Genomic DNA, 26,744 nt, shown 5'->3' with positions numbered 1-26,744 from the left:
CCAAGTATTTTTAATGTGCAGCCCGGCTTAAGAGCCTCATCTATTGCAAATCAAAGAATGGAGCGCACACTCCCACATACAGAAAATTCCTCTGTCACCTCTGGTGTGTATCTGTCTTAAAGAAGGCTCCGGATAATGTGAGTCCCACGTGTTTGAGTCTGGGCTGTAATATGGTTATTTTAGGAAAATAGATGTACCCTGTGAATGATGACTGGCCTGGATTAATATGAATCTGTCTTTTCTGAAGATACTCAGGCTACTGAGCAGTGAGGGGCAGAGCCCAGAAGTATGACAAGCGGCAGAGAACGGACTGTCCAGGCTAAGAACGCCAGCAGGGAAACCATGAAATAGACAATGCATGGATTCCCGGAGACGATGCACCTGGAGGCACACAGGTGGGATGGAGAAGATGATCCTCAGGTGGACTTCTGTTTAGCGGAAGTACTAGCACGGCTTCTTTGGTCCTTTGAAACCGACGGCAGGCACGTGACAGGGAGGACCCCAAACCAGCTTTTATCTATGTTTCTATTTGCTTGACTATAGGGAGGGATCTGTGTTAAGTAAGAACTTTAAAAATATCCAGTGTACCTGGTAGATGCTGCCTAAAATGAAGTCATAAATGCTTCTTTATATGATTCAACAAAGAGAATATAAAAGGAAATTCAGTATTGAAGAAAAGACAGAGGCCCTCTCCTTTACCATGTGTCAAAGGGCAGGTGATGACAGAGCTGTTGTCCTTTCAACAAGGTCACTTGGTCAACACGGTCTTCCATGTCCTGTGCCCTTGCTATGTAAAGAAAGGTCTACAGCACCTGCAGCACCGAGAGCTTGTGAGAATCACAAAACCTTACTGACCGCCAAACCGAGCCTATGCACTTGAGCAAGGTCCCCGGACATCCACGTGCACACGAGTGTTTGAGAAGCTCCGGGTGGCCGCTGCTGGAAGCTGCCACTTTCTGGCTGCTCCGTGGCATCCACATGGGGCCATGATCAGAGGCCAGATTTTCTTTAGGATCCATTTAACTTAAAACCTTGGCCCCACCCCAGTTGGAGCATTGTATCATTTCCCAAGTTTGAGGCACTCGAAATCATCCTTCAGGCTTGCCGTCCCACGTAACCTGTTCTTGGAGAGCTTCCCGAACAGCCCAAACTGAGTTAGTAACTCCCTTCTCTGTGCTCCCAGAGCCTCTTGTCTCACACAACCCTCCCTCACTGCTTCAGGCTAGTCTTCCATCAGTGACTCACCCACGCAGGGAGGAGCTAGCCCCCCGAATATCCCACCAACAGTCATCAGACAGGAAGCGTTAGCCATTATCAGCCTCTGAGCTCTCAAGAGCAGAGCAGACATGGATGCGCCCCAGGAAGCTCCCAGGCTCATGGAGCAGCACAGTGCTCATCTTACAAATAAATGAAGGGTCAACTATGCTGAGAGCAAGTAGCAGCGCAGAGGGTGTACCTTGGGGGGCCCTACTTTAATTAGGGTGGTCGGAGAGGGCTCCGAGGAAGCAACGAGAGCTGAACAGCAGGAGATAAGGGGAAGAGCTTTCCAGGTGAGAAAGGGACAACTGTGTGGGACCCAGGACAGGAAGGGGCCTGTCAGGCTCCGGAAAATGAAGGAGGACAAGAATGGGACTGCGGGGAGGAAGCGGAGGTTGTAGCAGGCTGCGCCTGGCGAGCCACGGAAAGGAGGTAAATATGGTTGAAACTGCGCCAGGGAAAGGTTGTGCGGCTGGCTGTGGACGTGCTCTGGGGTCTGATGGCTGCTTAGCTTGGAAGGGGCAGGGTGGAAAGGAAAACATCAGGGCGAAGACTTCTGCGATGGTCCAGGAGAGGGAGGGTGGTGGCTAGCAGGGGAGATGAACAGGCAGATTCAAGATCCTCCGGAGACAGAGGCAACAGATCTGGACATGGATTGGAAATGGGAGAAAGAGAGGTCACGGTTCAAAGCCAAGTTTCTGGCCTAAGCGCCAACTAGAGAGCTGCTTGGGGTTCAGAGCTGCTGTGCCCTGTCTGGGGTGCTCTGGAGATGCACCGGTGGAGGTAACAAGCCGGCAGGGAGTAATAACCCTGTCATCTTAATACCACGGCTAAGAATATGTGCAAACGTGGAACGCTCCATTTGTCCAAACATGGTACCTGCCACAGTCCAGGAAATGAGTGAAGAAATTAAGACAAACAAACAAACAAAAAACCAAATAAACCCACAACTGAAGATCAGCTTTTAAGTAGAAGCTGATTGGGACGGAGGGAAGGATCCAGCAAACTGAAGACACTGGGATGTTAGAGCTGGGAATTTTGCTGATGATCCGCTAAACAAATCCCCTTCATTTCAGCAATGAAACGTGGTCTAAGCATTCATGAAAACTAGGACCCTCCCAAAATGCTAAAGGAAGTTAAAAAACACCAGGGTGTGCTTGAGTATAAACGAGAGATACTATCCTTTTTGTCTAGTTAGACAGGTCACAATACAGCCAGCTGAGGAAGACAACCATGACTTTGAACACACTGGGACACAAAGCTGATCTGTAACAGGTTAGAGCTTAAATAAACTCTAAAGAATACAAGCACTGCCAACAGGATGTTAAAGGAAAAATATTATGTGAAAGATTTGAATTATTCAAATATAAAATTTTGAAGACAATACATGTTATGATATTCATATTAAACTCAAAGGGCACTCTGGACTGGAAATCATTGGGCAACACCTAAGACAATGTAGCAAGCAGAATTTCACTAGCCAGCAAAATGTACTTTAGTTCTTGCAAAGGTCGCTAACCTTTATATTCCCGTGTCCTGTGCCAAGTGCAATTAAAGCCGTATTGTACTTGCTGATTCCCTTACGACATATGCAAAGGAGCCTGTATCTGAGAAGACATAACTTCATCTGATAAAAAACGAGCATAAGAGCCCGCCCAGGACCCTGAGGCTGGGTAGCACGGGGCACACTGGGAATTTCCTCTTGTTCTTCTGGCTGGTCCTTGCTATGACCTTTTCCCCACACTGAATTTTAGTGCCTTATTGATTGTGCAGCCTTACAGATCTTCAACTTTAAAAAAAGGAGTCTTGTCCTGACCAGGTAGCTTAGTTGGTTGGAGCATCATCTGTAAACCAAAAGATTTTGGGTTTGATCCCTGGTGGGGGTGCCTGTGGGAGGCAACTGATTGATGTTTCTCTCTCTCTCCCTTCCTTCCTCTCTCTTTCTCAAAACCAATGAACGTATGTATCTTCAGGTGAGGATTTAAAAATAGATAAAATCAAATCAATAAATGTATCTTCGGGTGAGGCTTAAAAAAAGTCTTGTTATTTAAAAATGTTTTGGCCCTGGCTGGAGTGGCTCACTGGACTGAGCACCAGCCTGCAAACTGAAAGGTCACTGGTTCAATTTCTGATCAGGGCACAAGCCTGGGTTGTGGGCCAGGTCTCTGGCCGGGGGCATGAGAGAGGCAACCAATTGATGTTTCTCTTGTATATAGATGTATAGATGTCTCTCTCCCTTTGTCCTTTCCTTCCCCTCTCTCTAAAAATAAATAAAGTCTTTTTTTAAAAATGCTCCAAATTTTGTCAAACCTCAGTGGTCAGGTACATGAATGTTGATTTTATTTTTCTAAAGATTTAAAATCTCTCAAAGGAGGGGAAAAACCTTTAAAATAAAAAGGCCTCATCTGAAATTTTATAAGCCTCTGAAAGGTGCCTGTAGTATTGTGTCAACATAAAAATATTATATAAAAGTGAATATATGGAATGATCAAAACAGAACCTATTATACTTATCTGCCATCAGAAAATTATGTATGTCATTGACTTCTTAACCTGAAGCATTGAAATTTGCACCATGTACAATACATTTACAATTGGAATCTGCTGACCAATAAGACTACAAAAACTCATGGAATTATATTAGAAGGATAACCTATCAAATATCACAGCTATGACTTAATGCACAGAGAAACGGAAGACTAGAAAATGAATGGATGGCCCTGGCCAGGGAGAGTGTCACCTGATACACCAACATTGTGGGTTTGATCCCCAGTCAGGGCACACTCAAGAAGCAACCAATGAATGCATAAATAAGTGGAACAACAAATAAATGTTTCTCTCTTAAAAAAGAAACAATAATATAAAAAATTGTTTAAAAAGAAAGAAAGAAAAGAAAATGAATGGTCATTGTCGGGAACCGCCCTGCCTGGTTTCAGAAGCTGTAACTCCCACCAAAGCTAAGGCTGAAGGAATGACCTTGGACCATAAGCCACCAAGGAGACAAAAGCTTATCTCCCTGGCAGGAGCACTGCTTCTACTCCTTTTACTTCATCCATAGCTGGCTTGGTTGGTTAGCCAATGACAGGTAAGATTCCCCAAGGGGGGAATGATCTAAGACAGGCATGATCACATGGGAGGCCCCCAAGGAAGGACTTTGGGGGCTACAGCAAAAGAGGGTGATGGACCCTCATCCTTCAGCTTTGACAGAGCCTGAGTCCTCCGTGTCTGCGAGAAAATCTCCTAATCTCTTGGCTGCCTTACTTCCCTTGCTCCACCTAAGCCAAAAACGATGACGGAGGGTGGTGCAGCCCCGTGCTGGAAAGGGCAGGTTCCCTGGGTGATCAGGCCTAAGAAAGAATATGTAAAATCCTGTGAAACCTGCTTTGTTTAGAATGCTCTCAATTAAATGATAAGGGTCCAAGCAAGAAGTAAGTTTGTTCCTTAAAGTATTTTATAGCTCTTTAGCTATCTGACCCTGACTCAAAATAGGCCCTCAGACTTCCTTGTTATTTGATCCTTACTTCCCGGCAATGAGTAATGAGCTTTACCTGAATTCCTGTGTAAACGAACCCAATAAAAGCCATTGAGGAAAAGGCTCTTGGTCCTTCTCCTGTGAGAGACTGGCCACCTTTCCTCCCCAAGCAGATCATGTCTTGGTAGACTTATTCTCGTCTGTGGCGGACGGGGGAACTCTTCGGACAAAGCTCCCCCACAGGTCATCACTGAACTGAAATTTGGGATGATGTTCTAGTCCAGTCCTGGCCTCTGGCCCCCCACCCAAAACCTGCTTTCCCTTGGGTTTCTCCTCTGTCCCACGGGGATAATATCTGTCCCAACAGCTCTCAAGTGAGAAGATTTTAAATCTGAAGTAGTACAACCACATCAAGCATCGTTATTACCAGCCGAGGTCAAAGAACTGGAAAATGGGTTGACCTGATCTGTCACCCTCTGAACCCAGGGCCTGTTACACCAGACTGCTATTTATCACAGATCATAAATATTCATTAAAGACCAGGAGAATGACACGACATGGCCATTTTGAGAGACTAGGAAAAATCAATCCTCCTTCCACCCCTCACTCCCAAATTTCGAAAAAAAATTCATGGACGATCCAGGCATCATGAAACAGAGCTTAAATATACAGGTAGTCCTCAAATTACAAACAGCTGTGTTCCAAAGGTTCATTTCCAGGGACTGCGGTCCAATGAAATATAGAACACATAGGTAAATCTGAATTTTAGATAAACAATAAATAACCTTTAGTGTAAGTATGTCCCAAATATTGCATGGGACATACTTATGTTAAAAATGTATTTGTAGGCCCTGGCTGGCGTAGCTCAGTGGATTGAGCACAGGCTGCGAACCAAAGTGTCGCAGGTTCGATTCCCAGTCAGGGTACATGCCTGGGTTGCAGGCCATGACCCCCAGCAACTGCACATTCATGTTTCTCTCTCTCTCTTTCTCCCTCCCTTCCCTCTCTAAAAATAAATAAATAAAATCTTTTAAAAAAAAGTATTCGTTTACCTGAGATTCCAGTGTAACTGTGCCCTGCATTTTTATTTGCTAATCTACTTCTGGGTCATTTGTACTGTTTTTCCAGCCATCAGCTGTGAGGTCCTGGAAAGAACCCTCCCCTTGGAGAAGCGGAAGCCTGAGTTCAATTTCTGGTTTTGTAGATTACTAGTTCTGAGACCTGAGTTACAGTTCCTCCACTTGCAAGAAGAGGCCGGTCAACACATACACCACAGGACTGAGTAGGTAAACACTGCTTGTGGGAAGCAGTGTGTATGCCCTCACCGCATCCCATGCTTCCTGTCCCACCATCACCCCCTTCTCACAGTCCCAAGATCACAGCACTAAACTCTCAGCGCTTTGCCAACAAAAACAATGCCATTTTGTCACATTACCCTACATGCACTATTAGAATGATTTGCTTCTTAAGTGAGGCCACACAAGCCAATCGCGTTCCTTATTTCCCATGAGAAATCCCCAAGCTTTAGCGAGTTCCCATTAAGTACACACTGGCCGTCTCCTACATCAGAGAAACAGTTGGCGCTGTGTCTGGAGGACCTGCCCCGTAGACAACGCCGCTTCAGCTTTCCGTTGTCCTCTTCGCCCGAAAGCAGGGCTGACACGCTTGCACAAGTGCTTTTCGGTGGCCCAACTTTAAACGCTTTATCGCTCTGAAAATAGGTGAGTGTGTGATTTCACAAACTCTGCCAAAATGTGAAGGCTCACTCTAAGGCTAGGAAGCACTCGTTTCATAAATCCTTGTAGAGTGCCTCAGTCTCAGCTCCACCGTCCACTTCCCAAGCTTTGGGGTCTCCAGCCAAGACGTCTGAATTTGTCAAAGCTTGACCTCTGGCCGTGCCTGGGCGTCCCAGCAACTGGGACTGCTTAATGAGCCCAAAGCTAAATTCTTAATCCTGCAGCTGGTCCTCTGAGTCCAACACCATTATCTCCGTATCTTCAGCTACGTACGTAAGAGATTTGGAAACCACTTGCCCCCTCCCTTCTCAGAGGTTCTCAAATCTGATGCATCTCCAAGACCAAGATTCCACTACTAATTCTAAAAATGCAGCTCCTTCCCTCCATTTCTGACCTCCACTCCTGCCATCCGGGCCCAAGCCCCCATCATCTCTCTCACGGACCCTGCCGTGGTCTCCTGATTGGCCTCCTCCCACCCCGCCCCTTTCTCCACATCATCGCCAGAGTCACCCACTGAACCCAGGAACGCAACCTGGTTGCTCCACTGCTTAGACACGCACCAGGGCTTTCCCATTGGCCGGGTCCCTGCTCACACCGCATCCCGTGCTTCCTGTCCCCGCATCACTCCCTTCTCACAGTTCCAAGGTCACAGCACTAAGCTCTCACCATGGGGGGCTCTGCACGTGCTGTTCCCTTGGCTGGAGCAGGGGAAGCCCTGCCCCGGTCTGCTCATCCTGCAGGTCTCAACTTGAGTATAATCCCCTCCAAGAGACCCTCCTGAGCTATTTTTTCATTGTGGTAAAATATAAACAGAATTGACCATTTAAAAACATTTTTAAGGGTACAGTTAGTGGTATGAAGAATATTCATATTGTCCTGTGACTATCACAGTCACCCATCTCCAGAGCTTTTTCATCATTCCCAAATGAAATTCTGTACTCATTAAACAACGAGCCCCCATCCAGCCCTGGCTGGCGTAGCTCAGTGAATTGAGCACAGGCTGCGAACCAAAGCATCCCAGTCAGGGCACATGCCTGGGTTGCAGCCCATGGCCCCCAGCAACCGCACATTGATGTTTCTCTCTCTCTTTCTCCCTCCTTTCCCTCTCTAAGAATAAATGAATAAAATATTTTAAAATAAATAAACAATGAGCCCCCATCCAGCCCTGGCTGGTGTGGCTCAGAGGATTGACTGAGTACTGGCCTGTGTCACTGGTTTGATTCCCAGTCAGGGCACATGCCAGGTTGCAGGCCAGGTTCCTGGTTGGGGGCGTGTGAGAAATAACCTATCAATGTTTTTCTCCCTCTCTTTCTCCTTCCCTTCCCCTCTCTCTAAAAATAAATAAATAAAACCTTTTTAAAAAGTCCCCATCTCCCGTCCCCTCGGCCCCTGTTTGACCCCTAGGTTCTAGGTTTTGTCTCTGTAAATTGGACTGTTGTAAGTACCTCAGAGAAGTGGAATCACACAACAGTTGTCCCTTTGTGTCTGGCCTAGTTCACTCAGCAGCACGTCTTCGAGGTTGATCCGTGTTATAGCGGGGGTCAGAATTTCCTTCCTTTTGAAGATGAAATAATATTCCATCGTGTGGACATACAACATTTTATCTACTCACCCCTCAGAGGCCATCTGGGTCCCTCTCAGCCATTATAAAGTAGGCTCTCATTATTATCTAGTAATGCCTTTTTTTCTTTTAAGTGCTTCCCATAGACCATAATTCTAGTACTGGCTTCTTCCATACCTATTTGGTTCAGTATTTTGTTTAGTATCTACTCCTAAAGACTTTGTAAGCCCCAGGAGGAGGAGGATGGCGTCTGTTTTGTTGATCCCTAAATTAATCACCAGGTCCTGACACAGGGTCTGGAGTATAATAGGTATTTAATAAATAATTGTTGAGTCACTGCATGAAAGAAAATCATTAGGCCACCAGAAAGCCACTAGTCTAAGTTCACTGGCAAATTCCATGGACTTTGTATTCAACTGTGAAAGAGAACAAATTAATGCGTGTGCACCCACACGCACCCACACATTTAGCTCTCTGGGCACCACCAACTCCCCACATCACCTGGAAGTCAGTCTATTTGCAGACAGCACACAGTTCCAAGTCCCATGTTCTTTTCAAGAATGCGTCATGTGCAAACGTAACGTGCATAGTCAGCAATATAAGAAATTAAGTAGGTATTGATCAATGCCACAGCACGGATGAACCTTGAAAACATTGTGCTAAGTCAGTCCAACACGAAAGATCACATATCATGTGATTCCATTTATACAAAGTGTCCAGAATAGGCAAACCCACTGAGTCAGAGAGTAGAGGAGGGGCTGGCAGGGGCTGAGGGCAGGAGAGAACACCAGTGACAGCTCAAGGGGGTGGGGTATCTTTTCGGTGGGGAGGAGTGATGAAAGTTTTCTAAAATAGGTTCTCGTGATGGTTGCACAACTCTGTAAAGTATACTAAAAATGACGGCGTTGTCCTCTGGAAACAGATGAATTATGCGGAGTATGAATTACATCTCAGTAAAGCTGTTTAAAAAGACCCCATAGTGGATGGAGACAGGGGTGGCCTGCCCGCGTTTGAGAGGTGGGGAGTTCGCCTCCCGCCATGACGCACACGCAGCAGGGCAGGCGGGGGTGGGGGGCCTGCCAGCCCCTCCAGGCCATCTTCATGCCACTCTCAAGTGGGAGTCTCTGCTTCCTGCACATCCTCTCCTTTTTTTGTTGTTGACACCACCCTGATGTACCCCACCAAAGGAGGAAGACATGCTATGGTGATAAACACAGGTCAAGTTCTCCCAGCCAAAACCTTAGATACGCATACGAATTCCTGAAGGGCCCCTTTATAACCTTTATCATGAGTGATCCGAACACTGCCCCTTGAATTTACAGCATCTGAAAACTCAGACTTCAACCTGCCCCCCCGGGCTCTGCCAAGACAGTTACCTTTGCCTCCTCTTTCTCTCACTCCCCGGATCTAAGCTGTCTGGGAATCCTGTTGGCTGCCCCTTTAAAATATGTATACGTCCACAACCTTCTCTCTTTCAAACACCTCACCCTGGTCGGTCCAAGCCTCCTAAATGGTCTGCCTACCTGAGAGCCATCCCCCCGCCAGATTTCCACCCAGCAACCAGAGTGGCCCTTTGGAAATGCAGGTCAGATCACAGATCATGCCACTCCAACGGGCAATGCCCTGCACTGATGCCTGAAGTGCTTACTCGCCTAGGAAACCCCACGCCAGGGCAGTCCCCTATCTCTCCTCTCTGGTCTTTTCTTCCCCCGTCCCGTCCCCACTCACAGGTGTGAGGAATAGCACTAGACTTCATCAGAGGAGCCAGGGACTCCCCCGTTGGGGCCTGTGCACCAAGACATCTGTCCCCTCTGGCAGGGACACTCCACCCCAAGGTCCTCATGATTCACCCTCTTCCTGGCCAGTGTGCTCCAATGCCACCTCCTCCACTCTGCCATTGCATCCTGTTCCCTTGGACTCCCCCCATGTCCCTTGACCCTGTTCAGCTTTCTCCTTTTATCCCCTGAAGCACTTATCTCCAAGCACACCATATAATGCACGGATTTATTATCTTTTTTCTCTACTCTCTCACTCCCCTCTCTAGAATGGGAGCTCCCCGAGGGCAGGCTCTTTACCTACGTGATCCCCTGGGAGAGGCCAAGTACCTGGCACACAGGATGTGCTTTGTAAGTATCTGTTGGCCGTCTAGCTGGCCAAGGGAAGCCTCTTTGTCTCAGACTTTGTAACACTAGGGAGGAGGGTCCCCCGTGTGGAATGGCTGGGGAGAGGGGACATTCTCAAGGAGAAGCCACGGTTTATCTCCGTGACCATTCAAGCTAGAGCTCAGGAAATGACACCAACCAGTAACTAAGAGTTCAGGGCCTGAGCAAACTTTGTTCAGCTTTAAAAAGAGTGTTGGTTCAAGTAATCTCAAAGACACATTGGAATTATCGCCACGTTTTTCTGTGCGACGGGGGGGTGCCTAAGACTGATTTAAAAAAATTCTAAATGCTCTTAGTCAACTTGCGCCAGACAAAGTGTCAGGGCTGGGAGATCAGCCCTGTTAGCTCCGGCGCCATTTTTGTGGCTGCGGCTGGCATGGGGCAGGAGGAGGGAATGGCACCCAAGGAGGGTGGCGTTTGGGGTTAGTTTGAAAATGGGTTTTTTTTTTTAGTTTACTTAAAAAAAGAACTCCTGCTAAAATGAAACATGCAAATCCTTATTTTGGCTAATTGTCAGGGCACAGTGTCAGCATAGACTCATGTGAGAGTCTACTGTTCTCTAGAAAACAGGGGCCAAGATGTCTTGAACATGGACTGGCACCTCATGGCTGCAGAAAGGCGTCTGGTTCTCCTGCCGCACGCGCAGACACACTCTTCACGGGTGCAGCCTTTGGTCCCCTGCCCCCCTGCAGCCTAGAACTGGCCTTCTGCCTTACGGCCTGTTTGAAAAACCATGGATTCCACCCCGAGGGAGAACACAATTTGACTTTGATAAGTATGCAATTTTGCAAACATTTAAATGGTGGCTTTCCTTACACTCTAACCCTTCCTCCAGCAAAATACTTATTTATCTGTTTGTTTCTTTGTTTGTTTATTCCAGTTAATTCTGTAGGGAAGTTAGGATCCTTTTTTCCTCCACTACAGAATGTCCCCCCTCCAAGGCAGCTGTGGTCCGCAAAGGTCTCCAGATCAGGAAGCCAGGCTCCCCGCGCTTTTATGGCCACGCTGGCACAGAGCGCCCTGCCGGTGGCACAACAGGCCAGGCGGGTGACGGAACCCCGAAGGGCCACCAGCTTCCTAACAGCAGCTGCAGGTGAAAAGGAGAAGCGTGTGCCTGCCCCACACGTGTCTTCAATAAAACCATCCCCCACACCCCTGTAGTTTCCCGAGTTCTTCCCAAGATGCTGTGCAGTGGGATGTTAAATACTCCATGTCCCCGCCCATCCTAACCACTTTTGGAGAAATACAAACCTCAGAACACGGAGTGAGGTCTCAAAAACTACCATGAACAGAGCCTCCTATGCCCATGTTCCTAGCAGTGCTATCAAAACAGCCAACAGGTAGACACAACCCGAGCGTCCACCCACACATGAACAGGTGAATAAAACGTACTATAGACATACAATGGAATGCTACTCAGCCTCAGAGGGTGGAAGAAAATTCTCACACGTGCTATGACATGGATGAATCTTCAGGACATTATGCTGAGTGAAATAAGCCAGTCACAAAGGACCAATATGGGGTGGGGCATGAGCAGGTTTACAGTTGTTTATACAGAAAACAATACAATAGTTAACAATACAGGAATACACTGCTTCATGTACTCACGGCTATAAGCCTGTATTACCTTTGCCCCGCCCTGTATTATAGGGTACTACTTCCATGAGGTCCCTTAGAACAGCCGAGTTCGTCAAGACAGAGGAGAGGCTGTCAGGGGCTCCGGGGAAGGAGGGGTAGGGAGTCACTGTTGAATGGATGCAGAGTTTCCACTGGGGGCGACGGACAAGTTCTGGGGGATGGATGGCGGCAATAAATGCTTGATATTGTAAATGTGCTTCACGCCACTGAATTCACACTTTAAACTGGCAAGAATGGTACCTTTTATAAGCATTTGACCACAACTAACACAGCTCCCATGAAACAAACTTCCTCCCTAAGCTGAGATCCCGAAGAACCTCCTCTCTTCCCAAGGTTTTCCTGGTTCCAAAGACAGGGCATGGATTTTCACCTCCTTCTCACAATGTCTGGAGTCTGGTAAAAGCCACACACTTACTTGCTTTGTTTGACCACAAACCCTAGAGGCTCAGAGACGCAGGGGAGTCCTTCGTGCCCGACTTACAGGCCCTCCCGTCATTCCCAGTGTGGAGGGAGGGCCGGTGTTTCCCGGGAAGAGATGTGCAAACCCGACCCGTGCAGATCCTCGTTTTAAACCGCCCACGTCAAATGGCTTCCGAGTTTCTGATAGATAATATTAAACATCTTTTTCTGCATCGACGCATCCTATACAGATCATGGAGCACGGTGTCAGTAGGTCGCTGCATCCCAACAAGACAAGAATAAGGATTTGCGCAGAAGTCACACCCTACCGGCTAAAATCCATATGCACCCCACCCTGGGAAGCTTCCCCAGACAGCAAGCACGGACGGCCAGCGGCTGTTTGAGGATAAACACTGGCTGCCCGAGGAGCTCCAATGGGGATATTCCAGCTCAACTCAGTGTGAGTGGAGGTTAGGACGCCGATTCCAAACACCGCCTGCACTAGAGCAAACAAACCTCAACTCTGGTGAACAAAAGTCACTCTGCAAAGAGACAAAGCCATAAACGGCAGCCCTGTAAATAAAGACCAAAGCTACCAACCAAAGGTCAGGCTACCCATGCACTCCACACAGAGGTGCCGGGCTTCTGCGTCCCGCAGAGGGCGGGTGGCTGTCATCACTGAAGGACTGACTGCCCCAGAACGAGGGTGACATTGGCCTCCCCAGAGTCAGTGGGCTTCCCACCCGGACCCTCCCACAGCTTCCAGGCCCAGCTTTCCCTCATCGGATACAAATTCACTAGACCGGGAGGCTGATAATGAAACGGAGCTTCAGAGCCGGAAGCGGCCTGGGCCATGCTCCAGGGTCTAAGGCAAGCAAGCAGCTCTCCATGCGGAGAGGGACCGTGTGCAGGGCAGGGAGAGAGAAAACGTCTGATCCACTTGCCTGCCAAAGGAGGAAAAAGTACACGCAACTCAGACCCTATGAACACTTTACAGGCACAATCCCCAGTGCAGGACCTGGAGAAGATGCTCAAGTTGTTTTTTAAAATCTAACGAGTGAATGAATGGGATTGTTCCAAGGGTCTCTGTCCCTGGCAGTGCTCACCAGGTGTCACCACTAAGAAACCACGTGGAGAGCACAGATCCTTTAAAAGAAATTTGAGGTTTAGAAATTCCTGAATTTTGAACAGGAAAAAAATATATGTGTATATACACACACATATATATGTGTATTTGAGGTCTGTCCAGAAGGTATCCAGCCATGTAATATGAAAAACAGAGACATTTATTGAAGAAGATGCAAGGTACAAGATACAAGAAACACTGTACATAGGACAATGATGCCTCAGTCCCCTTCCAAGTAGGCACCTTGGGACCTCACACAGTTCTCCCAGTCACCATCAGCTGCCCCGTCGTATTTTCCTGAGTCTCACTGATGGTCTGAAATCTCGTCCCTTTCAAAGGTGATCTTAGTTTTGGGGAAAGCCAGAAGTCACAGGGCGCCAAATCTGGGTTGAAGCGGGGCTGAGTCCCCTGGGTGATGTGATGTTTCACCAAAAACTCTGCACGAGTCGTGATACATAAGCAGGCACATTGTCATGATGAAGCTGCCAATCACCACTTGCCCATAGCTGGGGCCTTCCGAATCATCTGAGTAGTTTCCGTGGAGGAATGTTCAGGCTTCACACAAAACTTGATGCAGATTCTTTGCTCTACTCACTCAGTCATTTTGAATGTGAAGGCCACACAGTACACATGCTCACTCAACGGCGTCTACCACCCCCACTAACCAGTACAGTGAAGTTGTCATTATTCACACATGCACATTCCAGTCCACTCTCCTTGGCTGCCAGGTTACAGCAATGTCGCCCAAACCATTCTTGTTATGTTAACAATGGCTGGATTTCTCCTGGACAGACCTCCTATTTTAAACAGGAGCACGGAGGCTGAGGGAGAGGGAAGGCAGAGTGGGGGATACAGGAGACACAGCAGTGCTCAGTAGTCCCCAAGGGCCCCCACTATGCAGGAGGAGCACCCAGGGGAGAACAGCCAGGCACCCACGTAGCTGTGACCGAGTGGGCATGCCCCTAGGTCACTGAGTGCACTGGTTCTTCGTGTCGCCCTTGGACGCCCATATTTCCAGAACTTCAGCCTTGGATTTGGAGGTTTAGAACCTCACCCCTACCCTCAGGCGAGGACAGGGCCTGGTGCGAGCAGGCTCCTTGTTTGCTAAATAAATACTAACAGAGCGATTCCTGCTTCCTGCCCAGCGCAGGAGAAAGGCAGTGGGTGGATGAGCAACAAATATGTACTGAGCGTGAGCAACAACACAGCCGTAACGACTGCTCCTGATGGAGCGGTGCGCTAAGCCTTTCTGGTTAATTCCCTCATGTGGAACTCACCATACAACTCACTGTACAACCGTGTGCGGTGCCCAGTCACCGCTGCCCTTCCAGTTCACAGGTGAGGACGCTGAAGGCAGAGGGAGGGACTAAGTGACTTGCTGCAGGTTTTTCAGTGAGGAAATGGTGAAGCCTGGATTCCAGGAGAGGCCAAAAGAATCCTGAGCGTGGGACCCACCTCCATGGACCGCTGCTTCTGGGCCCAGTGCGCACCGGGACAGTCAGCAAACACCAGTTCCACTGGGCCTGGTTTTGGCAACAATTTATTTAAAAGTGCCAAGGATTAGGAACAGTACTTATGTGTTCCTAATGACCAGATAGTACAAATTTCTTTGTCTTCTAAGAATAAAAACATGAAGCCCTGGCTGGCGTAGCTCAGTGGATTGAGCACAGGCTGTGAACCAAAGTGTCGCAGGCTCGATTCCCAGTCAGGGTACATGCCTGGGTTGCAGGCCACGGCCCTCAGCAACCGCACATTGATGTCTCTCTCTCTCTCTCCACCCCCTTCCCTCTCTAAAAATAAATAAAATCTTTAAAAAAAAAGAATAAAAAAATGAGAAACAAGACTGGTGTGTGTGTGTGTGTGTGTGTGTACGCTTTCTAGACTATTCTTCTACAGTGCCAGGTCTTCAGTGACACGAGACCTCAAAAGATCTTCAACTGGGCACTATTTTTAGCTGGGCACAGGGAAGGGATCCAGGAGTAACTCAGTTCACAGAATAAAAAAAGGATAAGCTATCTTTTTTGTATGTTATTAACACTCTTCTGGCAGCAAATTAATTTTTACTTATCTTAATAAGTAACATAACCCCTCCAGGCACAAATACAATTCATCTAATTGAATGTTGCCAACAAACAGGCCTAGAGACTCACAAGACACCTCAAGACACCACGAATAAAAACTTCCCAGGAGATTAATCTAGAAGCAACTATAGTAGCCAATTCTACAAGTAAGTGCTTAAGAAACTTTAACGGCACCTCTCTTTAGAGATACGGGTCATGGACGAACCCGATAAAACTTGTTCTGGTTCCTAAAGAGCAAGTTCCTCCGCATTCACGAGAGCAGAGCCTCCTTGTCACAAGACCTGAAACCGAAGAGCAAAGGTAACTCGTAGATGAGAATCTCTCTGCAGGGGATGGTAGGGGTCACCTGGATTCCGGGCATGAAAACCAACATTAAAGTCAGACTAATAAGGTAATAAACTATTAAATACACCAAATACCTAGGCATCGTACTGATTTTAAAAATACACGTTTAATGAAGGAAAAAGGAAAACAGCGTTGGAACCCCTACAGTGTACAAGGGACTTTCACCTGTTCTCTCACTAACCCAAGCAGATCGATGTCTTTTCTTCCCCCAGCAAAGGAGTAAACTGAGGTTCAGAAAATGCAGAAATTCACCTGAGGTTATACAATTTTTTAAATTGTACTTATTGATTTTTGATAGGGTGCAGGGAGAGGGAGGGATGGAGGGAGGGCGAGTGGGGATGGGGGGGAGAGAGAATATTGATTTGTTATTCCACTTATCCATGCATTTATTGCTTGATTCTTGTATATGACTTAACCGGGGATCGAACTCACAACGTTGGGGGTATTGGGGTTCTGCTCTAACCAAGTGAGGTACCCGGGGAGGGCAGGTTATACAATTTTAAAAGTAAGCAAATGTAGTAAAACTAAATTGTAAAAATTAAATGCAATTTCAAGTAAAAGAACCAAAATCGGTGGGACTCTAATTCCATGTGTTTCCCACTGCTCCTTGCTGGAGAAGGAGGGAAGGTCAAAGGAAAGGAAGGGTTGCAGCCAGACAGGGAAGGAACTAGCCCACAGCCAGTTGCGGTCAGTGTCGCTGGTGCTTCGGCCCCCGCGCCTGAAATCCAGGCGAAACATGGAGCTAATAATCCTGAACGCGCCGTACACCTGCAGGCTTCTTTTTGTTAAGAGATTTCCTTCGCCAAATCATTTTTTTAAAGCCTCAATTGAAAAAGAAAAACCCCCAAAACCCTCGTACTTCTAGTTCTATCTGTAACTAACAAATAATACGTACACGCTTGCATGCATTTTCCTTAAAACGAAAACCAGAAGGAAAGCTTGGAAGTGGCCGGAGCTGCTCTCACACACGTATTTGTGTCCGTAGTATTGAGCCGCATGTGTCCTGTTTGACCCTCAATAACAGACACAAAGAATCTCTAAAGATTGCCAAAGCGCCCTGGCTAGTGTAGCTCAGTGGATTGAGCACGGGCTGGGAACCAAAGGGTTGCCGGTTCAATTCCCAGTCAGGGCACATCCCTGGGTTACCGGGTGGGGTTCCCAATGGGGGATATGGGAGAGGCAATCACACATTGATGTTTCTCTCCCTCTTTCTCCCTCCCTTTCCCTCTCTCTAAAAATAAATAAAATCTTATTTAAAAATTACCAAAGCGCTGGAATAGCAAGTTAAGATTTCTCACCTAAAATTAGACAGAAGCCTATACTACAGAGTGGGGGAAAAAAAAAAAAAACATGAGGAAAATTCAGAGGTGTAATTGCAAGCAGGCCGGCTTCAGCCCAGACAGTAATCAGCTAATAACCATTAGTCACCTTTTGCACATTTATAATGGGTTTTAACAAGGCCTGCGACAATAGGCCCAGGTTAATGAACGGCATTCTCGGTCTAACACGACTGAGAGGAAAATGAAAACTCCTGCTTCGCGTCGTTGGTTTCCTCTGTTTACATGCGCTTGCGTTTACTATCACCGCAGACTTGATCACACCTCGTGTTTTAGGTTTTGTTCCTAAAATCAGTTCGCCTTGGTTCGGGACCTTCCTGACCCGGGAGTGAACCCAGAAGGATCGAACCCGCTACCTTCATGGCGGGTGACAACGCAAGCACTTCGCCTGTGTGTGTCCTCCTGTCTCAAGGATTGGAAACTGAAGTTTGAAGGCAATGGACCTAGGCAGATGGGGAAAAATCTCCTCTCGAGTTAACAGGGCGAACGGCTTCCGGGAGGGGAACGCGGCGCCCGGAGCTACCCGAGCACTCGGAGGCAGCCAGGGGCGGCGGACGGAAAGGGTCGGGTGAGGCTGAGGGGGCTCCCTGAGGGGAACTGCAGCCCATGTCCCCCTTACGTGCGCGTGTCCACCCCGCTCCCCCGCCTGCACCCTCGGCCAGCCCTACAGCTGTCACGGAGCTGCATTCCGAGGCTCCCCCGCGGGGACCAGGCGCGCACACACCCTGGGATAAGTCGCGGCGGATAATTCAAAGTTTTCTTTCACTTGGGAAGGAGTGGGGATGTGGGAAGGTAACACAGTCGCTTCTTATCCCCCACCCCCAACAAGTTGCCCTCCGCGCGCCTAAAACGAGGTGACAGAGCTGGGCACCAGACTGGAAAGGGAAGGAGATAAGCTGTAGCAGGGCCACGGGAGCTGGCGGATACACCCTACAATCAACGGAAAAAGTGACCCTTTTCCCCACCGCCTCCCAACTTGCGCAAAGGCGCACGGAATATGTCCGGGGGGGGGGGGGGGCCTGGTCCCGCAGCAGGCGCGGTGGGGGCGGTCTGGCGATCCTTCTCCGCAGGTGCGGCCAGGGACGCTTGGTCCTAAGGTCTGTTACCGACGCGTTGGCATCGGTTCCCACAGGGGGCTCCAGCAGAACCCGGCTACGGGAGAGTCACGGAGGGCGGCAGACACTGCGGGGAAGCCCGCGGCACGTCCCAAGGACCCGCAAGCCCCGTCGGGCTTGACCCTCGGAGCTTAACCCTGGACTTGTGTGTTACACATGAGGGAAGAATCCAAACACCTCCTGCGAATTCCCTTTCCTCCCGGCGGGTGAAAACCCCCATGGACCTCTCCACAGTGCTGCCCGCCGGTCCAGCTGTGCCTCTGTATCCCCGAGGCCTCGAAGACTCCGGAACCCACACCCAAATCCCACCCGTGCGGACTTAGGAGCCCGAGGGCGCGGACAGCTGCTGCCACCGCATCCCGGATCTCCAGCGTCCGCCGGCCCCGGACCGTCAAAGGACCTGCGGGGCGAATGGGGTGCGAGAGAGGTCGGAGGCCACCGACGCCGCGCCCCTGCTTACCTGGCGCTCGCTGGGCCCCCGCTGGGGCATCCGCCGGGTGCGCGCCTCTCCGCGCGATCGCAGCACACCTGCCCGCCGAAGCCGCCCGCCCAGCCCCAACCCCGGCTGCCCGGCTAGCGCTTCATGGCGCACGGGGGCTGGCCCGGGGCCCCGGGAAGCTCCTCCAGTTGGCGGCGTCTCCTCCGGCTCTCGCGGCTCGCCAATGGCTCCTCGCCTATCCCCGCCCCGCGTCCGCGCGCCCTTCCTCTGCAGCCGCCCTTCTCTCTCCGATCGCTGGGACTGGCCAAACTGGTTTCTCCGCTCTGGGATGGTGCCTTCCGTCTCCCTCCCGCGGCCGTGGCCGCCGCGCACGGCGGAGGCTAGGGGCGGGCCCAGCCGTCGGCCCTCTCTTTGTCCCTCCCGGCTGCGAGGAGCGGATAGACGGCTAGTCCCTGGGCTAACAGTCGCGGCCCGGTTCGAGCGCCGCGCCCTCGGTGCCCCCCAGCGGTGGTAGAAGCCCCAGTGGTGGCCTGCGCCTCTTTAGTCCTGCGACCTGGCAACTACGGCCGCTCCCCGCTCTCTGGTGCTCCCGCCTCTCTGGGGGCGCCCTCGCCACCCCGCCCCACCGGCCGCTCGCGTCACTTTCCCGCTGCCCTCGGCTGGCTTGGTCACCACCTGGGGTCGGTGACCGCGCCAGCCCGGAAGGCTGTCGGGGTCACGGCTCGCCTGGGACCTGAGCTTCCTCAGTAAGGGGAGCTGTGCTCTGTCAAAGCCAAGTCACGTTTTGGGACAGGTCACTGAAGGCGCGTCGCGGTTCGACGGGCAGAGGGTGGGGAAAGAGATGGTGCCAAAAGACTTCGAGAAATGTATCCTGTAATTGCGGCGAGCAGGCCTTCTGCGGAGACCAAACCCCTCACCTTTACAGGATGGGGGTCCATAGAAGCCAGCGTGCCGCGTGTGAATGATCCGGTATGGCTGGACATTTTAAACTCGGCACGCGCGGCTGGAACCTGGCATGTGAGCCGCACCTCCGTGGCAGGACATAGCTCATTACGCTTCTTTTATCAGAAGCTCCCCCTGTGGCAGAATTTTACTGCTCACCCGCAATAAAGTCCCAGGACTAAACATGAAGAAACGTCAAAGATGAATCAGAGTTTGCTTAAAATGTAGTACAGGAGAGAGGACTCGAGTTACCTGCAGGTGACGGAGGCTAAGGTGGGTTCAGACTGCCAACTAGGGGCTTCAGGGAGACTTCACGGAGGAGGCTCTGTTCCTGGCAGGACTCAGTGACCCACATGCGCTGGGACCAGAGTCACACAGAGAGGGTATTCAGAGAGGGGTCTGCCACTGTGACCTTCCGGCATGTGACCGATGCCACTGATCCATGAAACCCTAGACTGCCCTGGGTTTCCTTTCCGTGAGTCACACGGGATCTGTGTGCTCCGGGTCGTGCTTGTCACTTAAGTTCCCCGGGACTCAGTTTTCTCATCTGTAAAATGAGACTGGACTGGAGCTTCTTTTCTGAACCCGACAGCAGAGCAAAGGCATGGTGGCCTGAGAACAGGGCCCGTTTAGGCACAGCGGGGCAGGCCGCTGGCCGGCCCCACGATGGCGCTGCCCAGGGCGAGTGAAGGAGTTGCGCCTGGAATGCCTTGAATGCCGTGGAAAGCTTATGACCACAGCCGTGATGGGATCAACCTTGTGTTTTAGAGAAAGTAACGGAGATAGTTCGGAGGATGATAAGACTAAGATGGGGGTACCGCTTGGGAGGCTGATACAGCAATGGAAGGTGGGCCTGAAAACACAGAGGCTGTTCCAGGGACACCGGGGGGAGAAACGGCCAAGATGCAGAGTGGCCAAAACCTGCAGCTGGCTGGCAGACGGAGCACGGATGGTGAGCCAACTTCCCTACGCTGGGTGATGGCATTAACAGGGACAGCAGAGTCAGAAGGAGGGAGGCCGCTGAGGAAGGCTCAGCAACCTGGAAATCAAGCGATGACTCGAGACTAAAGGAAGGATACCTTTCTTCCTGTACATCAACCAGCAAGTGCTCGGTCTGTCCAGGAAAACATTGCCTGAAGAGGGATGACACTAAGATACATCCGATCCACTCCCGCGCCCAGGTTTGATAAGCACCACTCCTACCTCCGCATTTCATACCCCTGCGGAGACGCTGAAGACAGCAAGCTAGATTGCTTTTCCTATAGACCATGTGCAAGGGGTGGGGGTGGGGAATCTGGACCAAGAGATTCGTTCCTTGAACAAATATTTATTGAGTGCCTACTATGTGCCAGGCACTGTTCTACTTGCTTGTGTACATCAGTGAACCGATCAGGCAAATTGTATCTTAACAGGTGACAAATGCTTTGAAAAAAAAAATAGAATGGGATGGCTGGGAAGAGGCCACTGAGGGAGGCTCCTGCGTGCTGTCTGAGTTCTCCCTCTCGGTCTGGGTGGTGGTTACATAAGGGTCTACATGTACATGAGGTCATCGACCTGCATGCTTAAGATTTGCAGGCTAAATAAGCAAAACAGAGCAGGGATAAGACATTAGGAGTGGGAGAATGAGCCGCAGTTTTAAATACTGTGGTCAGGGTAATCTTCATAAGAGTTGCATTTGAGAAAGACTTGCAAGAAGGTGACGGGGCTTTATTCCAGGGAGAGAAATTCTCTGAAACCCCCGTCTTGCCTGGAACCTGCCAGAAAAGAACATGTGCAAGCCTTGTCCTGGTGAGTTTCCCTCACCTGAGCCTCTCTGCCTTCTTGGTCCCTGGGGAGAGACTCTCGGAGCACGTCAGCCGAGGCTGCTGATAAAGGAAGTAACTCACCAGGAAGTCCTGACCCTTGTCCTCTCCGAAGGACCTGTGCCAAATGTCAGTCTGCTTCGTCGGGTCACTCACTGGAGGTGTCCCTCGCATGCAACCAAGACTGACGTGAAATGTGTCACACATGAGTCACTTGAGGGATGGCTGCTTGGTCCAGGCAGCAGCCCTGGCCCCATACTTTGGAGTCAGGTACTTTGCACTCGCAGGTGGGATTGTTCTGGTCTTGTTTAGAAGGTTCCCCCACCCACATTCGTTAACCAACACCTTTACCTCGCAAGCTGCTGCGGGAAATAATCAAATTTAGCAGAAACAATCATTTCAAAAAGGGTGGCAATGCTTTCCAGCTTCTGTAGTTTGTCATTTCCTCTGTGTGTTATCTTTCTGTGTGTCTGTCTGTGTGTCTGTCTGTTTTTGCTTTTCGTTTTCCCAGCAACACTCCTGCGCATTTCCACGATATGGGTAGAAAGGCTGGAGCGGTTGCCAAGAAAATTAGCCCCATGTTACTGAAAATTCATTTCCTCGAATTTTCTACAAGAGCTAAAGAATAGAAGATATGTTTGGAGGGAGGTGATACCGCCTGTATTCAGTTCTTCGCTGAAGCCAGTGGTCATTTAAGCTAAAGCATTTAATGCCAATGGAAAGGTAGTCATGCCTCGCTGGGTGTTATTGTAGCCCCTGCTTGGCACTCAAGATCCACTCAGTTGGAAGGTGAATTCTTCTCAGCCATTGTCTAGACGAGCTGCAGAAGTTTAAACACGATAAGAAGGTACCTCTTACATGAGCCTGTCTTTGCAATATGTTAGGAGCTTCAACGAGTTTGCCCCACTTGCTTTTAAGTGGCATTTGAAATAGATACAGATGATATAGTCTGTCTCTGCACAAATAATTTTCCAAATTCCTCCTGACTTATATGCTTTCCACTTCCTTTACTACTTGGTAACTTCTTTTTTTCTGACCAGCACTTAAATCTTAAATTGGATTGCAAGAAACATTAAAACATCAAATAACCGAGTGTCTCAGCTATTTTGCCTTAATATGCATGAGAAGGTAGGGGAGCTATTACTCTGGGGTGCATTATTTAAATTCACTTCTCTTTCTTTCATACTCATGAATATGTAATGTACAGGACTAGTCTACAGTTTTTCTTTTCTACAAGAAGGCGATCTTAATACCCCACTATTTGTCTATATGGAAATGTAATGAACATTACATTGAACTTGTATGGATAATATAACATCATTTAAACTTAACTTATGTAATTAACTTAGGCATTTAATGAGTAAATTTCCAAAATATCTTGTGCTCATCGTTAGTATACATACCCATATTTTCATGTAGTGGTAAGAAGTTTTTATGTATTATCTTATGTTCTATTTTTAACACTCTTCTAACTTCTAGGGAAATCTTTATTTCACTGTATTTTAACTGGCTACCTGTCCCCTTCCCCAATGCACTGTGAGCTCTTTGAGGCCTAAGAAGGGCCTCTTCTGCTCTGGCACCCAAACTGCCTGTGAATTCTTACAGAATGAATGGATGGTCAGCACCGTCATACAAGGGAGTACCCCCAAAACCAGCAGTATCTTCAAGAGGGTGGGCCCCTTGTAATACAGGCTTCCCCTGCTAGGTGAGTGTTCTAGGAACCCATCTCTATCAGTGTACCAGCTGGTGGTGTTGTGAGAGGCTGCATCTGGCTTCAGTGAATTTTTTTTGAAGACGCAACACATTTGCCTATTTCATGATGGGTGATTTATGAGTGTGCCTGCCCACATGGTGCTGACCAAATTCAGTAGTTTTTGACCAAAGAACAGTATGACCCCCATGCCCTGCCCTCCCTTTTTGGGGGGCTCTGCCTGCAGGGCCCCCCTGGCCACCATGGATGAGAATAAGTCTACCAAGACATGATCTGCTTGGGGAGGAAAGGTGGCCGATCTCTCAAAGGAGAAGGACCAGGAGTCTGTTCCTCATGGGCTTTTATTGGGTTCATTTACACAAGAATTCAGGTAAAGCTCATTAATCATTGCCAGGCAGTAAGGATCAAACAATGGGTAACAAAGAACTCTGAGGGCCTATTTTGAGTCAGGGTCGGTTAGCTAAAGAGCTGTAAAATACTTTAAGGAACAAACTTACTTCTTGCTTGGACCCTCATCAGTTAATTGAGAGCATTCTAAACAAAGCAGGTTTCACAGGATTTTACATATTCTTTCTTAGGCCTGATCACCCAGGGAGCCCACCCTTTCCAGTACAGGGCTGTACCACCCTCTGTCATTGTTTCAGGCTTAGGTGGAGCAAGGGAAGTGATGCAGCCAAGAGATTAGGAGATTTTTCTCACAGACGATGAAGACTCAGGCTATTGTCAAAGCCGAGGGGTGAGGGTCCATCACCCTCTTTTGTTGTAGCCCCCAAGTCCTTCCTTGGAGGCCTCCCACATGATTGTGCCTGTCTTAGATCATTCCCCCCTTGGGGAATCTTACCTGTCATTGGCTAAACAACGAAGCATTGAGGGCCAGTTATGGATGAAGTAAAAGGATCAGAAGTGGTGCTCCTGCCAGGGAGATAAGCTTTTGTCTCCTTGGTGGCTTATGGTCCAAGGTCGTTCCCTCAGCCTTAGCTTTGGTGGGAGTTACAGCTTCTGAAACCAGGCAGAGCGGTTCCCAACACTCCCTATTCACCTGATCTGGCCCCGAGCTACTTTTTCTTGTTTCCCCAGAATAAAAAAAAATCCTCAGAAGGAAACCTTTTACTGATGTGGAAGATGTGAAATAAAAAATGGCAGAAGCACCAAAAGGCATCAAAATCGACAAGTTCAAAAACTGTTTTGAGCATGGAAAAAAACATCTTGATAGGTATATTGCATCAAATGGAAAACACTATGAAGGTAACTGAAGTTCAAACATGCAAGCATAAATACACAATCTTTTATAAATAAATTGCAGGTTTTTAGGGTCCCCCCTCGTATTCTCAACAGTTACATGTTTTTTCTTCTGCTCATTTACTTAACCATTTGCTATTGGTTGAATATTTATCTACTGTTCAGATTGATTTCCAGAAATATCTGATCAGTCACAACCCACCAGTATTTTGAGGGCTTCTAAACCTTTTATTTCTTTCTGATTCCTTTTACTTTGTGGGTGGCGATTCAGCCTGCTTTGCTTCCTTCTATAACCAGTGTGCCTCCAGTACAAGAGAGGTTTTTGCTTTACTAGAACCGGACGTGTATCAGGCTTTGTTGCTGCTACTGGACCAGTAGAAAAAATAGTATCTGGATTCCTCCATTAAGTCACAGCAGCCTATGCTGTGGACAAGCGCTGCCTTTATTTTCCTAAGCAGCCTAAAGAGTATGTGTGTATAAACAGAATATATGTGTGTGATGTTTATAGCATGTCTCTATCTGTGTAACATATAAAAATACGTGTGTGTACGTTAAAATGTTTATATACTATGGATAGGGAGATAGCAAGCATGAGTAGTCATTTCTCCCAATTACAGAAAAGCAAGTTAAATGCAGAGAGAGAGAATTTTTCACTGATTGTCAAAGAAAAAAAATTCTGGTATTACACTTCAGTGACAGTGTTCACATGCATTAGAGACATTACAGGCATTCACTGGCTGCCGGTGAGTGTGCAAATTGTACAACTTCTTTGGAAGAAAATTTAGAAACACATAGCAAAAGTTTAAAAATATGTCCCTCACACCCCTAAAATTCATGTCTAAGAACCTGTCCTAGAGATGGACGTGACCACTCCCACAAAGGTGAATGTGCACAGATGTCCTGTTGCAGCCTGTTTGTCACTACTGACGACCAGGGGTGGTGGCCTCAAAGTCCATGAACAGAGGCTACATCTGTATAATGGGATAATAATCAGCCATTAAAACAGTTTATGGAGATCTCGTTACGTTGTTGCTTGGAACATCTCCAACACCTGTCATTACAGGAAAATGCAAAGTACGGAAGAGGGTGTTTGTGTAAATAAAATGTGTGTAGTGTTTATAGGTTGTCTCCCTTTGTGTAACATATAAATAATAAATAGGTGTTGTATATTTATGAGATACATAAATAGATAAGCTGGAAAGATACACAAGAAATTGGTAAAAGTCCATATCTCCATGGAGGGAGGCTAATTTTTATCAAACATTTTTGTATAGCTGAAATTTTTTTCCTGTGTTCTCTATAAGTTTTTAATTTCATTCCTTATGTTGGTTGAAGTCACACATAGATAGTTTAAAAACTCAAGTAGGTCTACCAAGTTTCCATCCACCACTTCTCATATTTTGTTCCCTAGAAACGGTCATTTTTTACCTTTTAGTTAGTTCTTGTATTATTTTTTCATATTGTTGGTAACATGCTTGTGTTGCCATTTTTGATGTTTCGCTGTCTTAGAGATTATCTAGTGACTTCCTGTTATGAGTGAGGACTATTTAACTCCTGTGCACCCCACTCCCAGCACACCTGTGCACCCACACGCTCCCTGTGTGCTCCCGTCAGAGTTAGATTTCCACTTACGGTGAAATCATATTCAGTGAGTACATTACTCCGACTATAGAAATATGGTTTGCAACTAAGCCATGTAGTAAGCAGTGATCCATTTCCTTGCTCGGAAGGTTTGTGGTTTGGAGTTAGTAACAGCCTTTTCTCCCCACATAGCCCATGTTCCTACCATTCATTCGGTCCCCGGATTTCTCGCAGAACCACAAAGCTCTCAGGATAGTCAGACACTTCATTTATCAGTTTAGCTTTCCCCCTTCTCAGGACGCGCTTCCCTTCATCATCCTCAGAATCCCTTTTGCGCTGCTGCCTGGAGTTACCGGCAACCACTCCCCGACCGGCTGGGCGGCTCTGTGGTGGAGCTCCCACTCCTGCCCAGGACAGGACTCGTGCTCAGTGGGTGGCACTGTTTCCTCTCGCGTGTTCCTGTGGAACAGGGTTTGGCTAGTCCCGTGCAGCTGAAATCTGAAGTGACAGGAAGATCATCTCCCCCACGGTTCCCGCTCACCTGCTGTCCCGAAGTCCCACGCATTCCTCGAATGAATGACATCAGGCAGTCCCCAGGAGCAGGCTCAGGGCGGGCTCACAGACTCATCTGCCAAAGAGCCAGGACCGAGCACCCCTTCCCTCCCCACCCCTCAAGTACTTTCCTGATGTGACCACCGGCTCCAAATGTGCCGCATCTGCCCAGAAGCGCTGTCTGCTGTCCGGCACTGCCACCCCCAGGCCGCTGGAGTTTCAGAGCAAGGGAGCTGTCCCGGGGCTGTGG

At 48.6% G+C, this 26,744-nt stretch overlaps 1 protein-coding gene across 1 annotated transcript in view; it reads right to left on the bottom strand.

The window, feature by feature from the left end:
* The window catches only part of ATP8B1 (ATPase phospholipid transporting 8B1), a 111,761-nt gene extending 92,360 nt beyond the window's left edge, over positions 1–19,401 (bottom strand). The window contains exon 1 of the mRNA XM_036010171.1: positions 18,689–19,401. The gene's annotated coding sequence lies outside the window, so the exon portion shown is untranslated. The remainder of the gene's footprint in view (positions 1–18,688) is intronic.
* Positions 19,402–26,744: the final 7,343 nt, after the last annotated feature.

The sequence above is a fragment of the Phyllostomus discolor genome, chromosome 9 (assembly GCF_004126475.2).
Source record: "Phyllostomus discolor isolate MPI-MPIP mPhyDis1 chromosome 9, mPhyDis1.pri.v3, whole genome shotgun sequence".
Classification (NCBI taxonomy): domain Eukaryota; kingdom Metazoa; phylum Chordata; class Mammalia; order Chiroptera; family Phyllostomidae; genus Phyllostomus; species Phyllostomus discolor.
The sequence above is the reverse complement of the archived record's forward strand: the minus strand, read 5'-3'. Positions and strand labels throughout refer to the sequence as shown.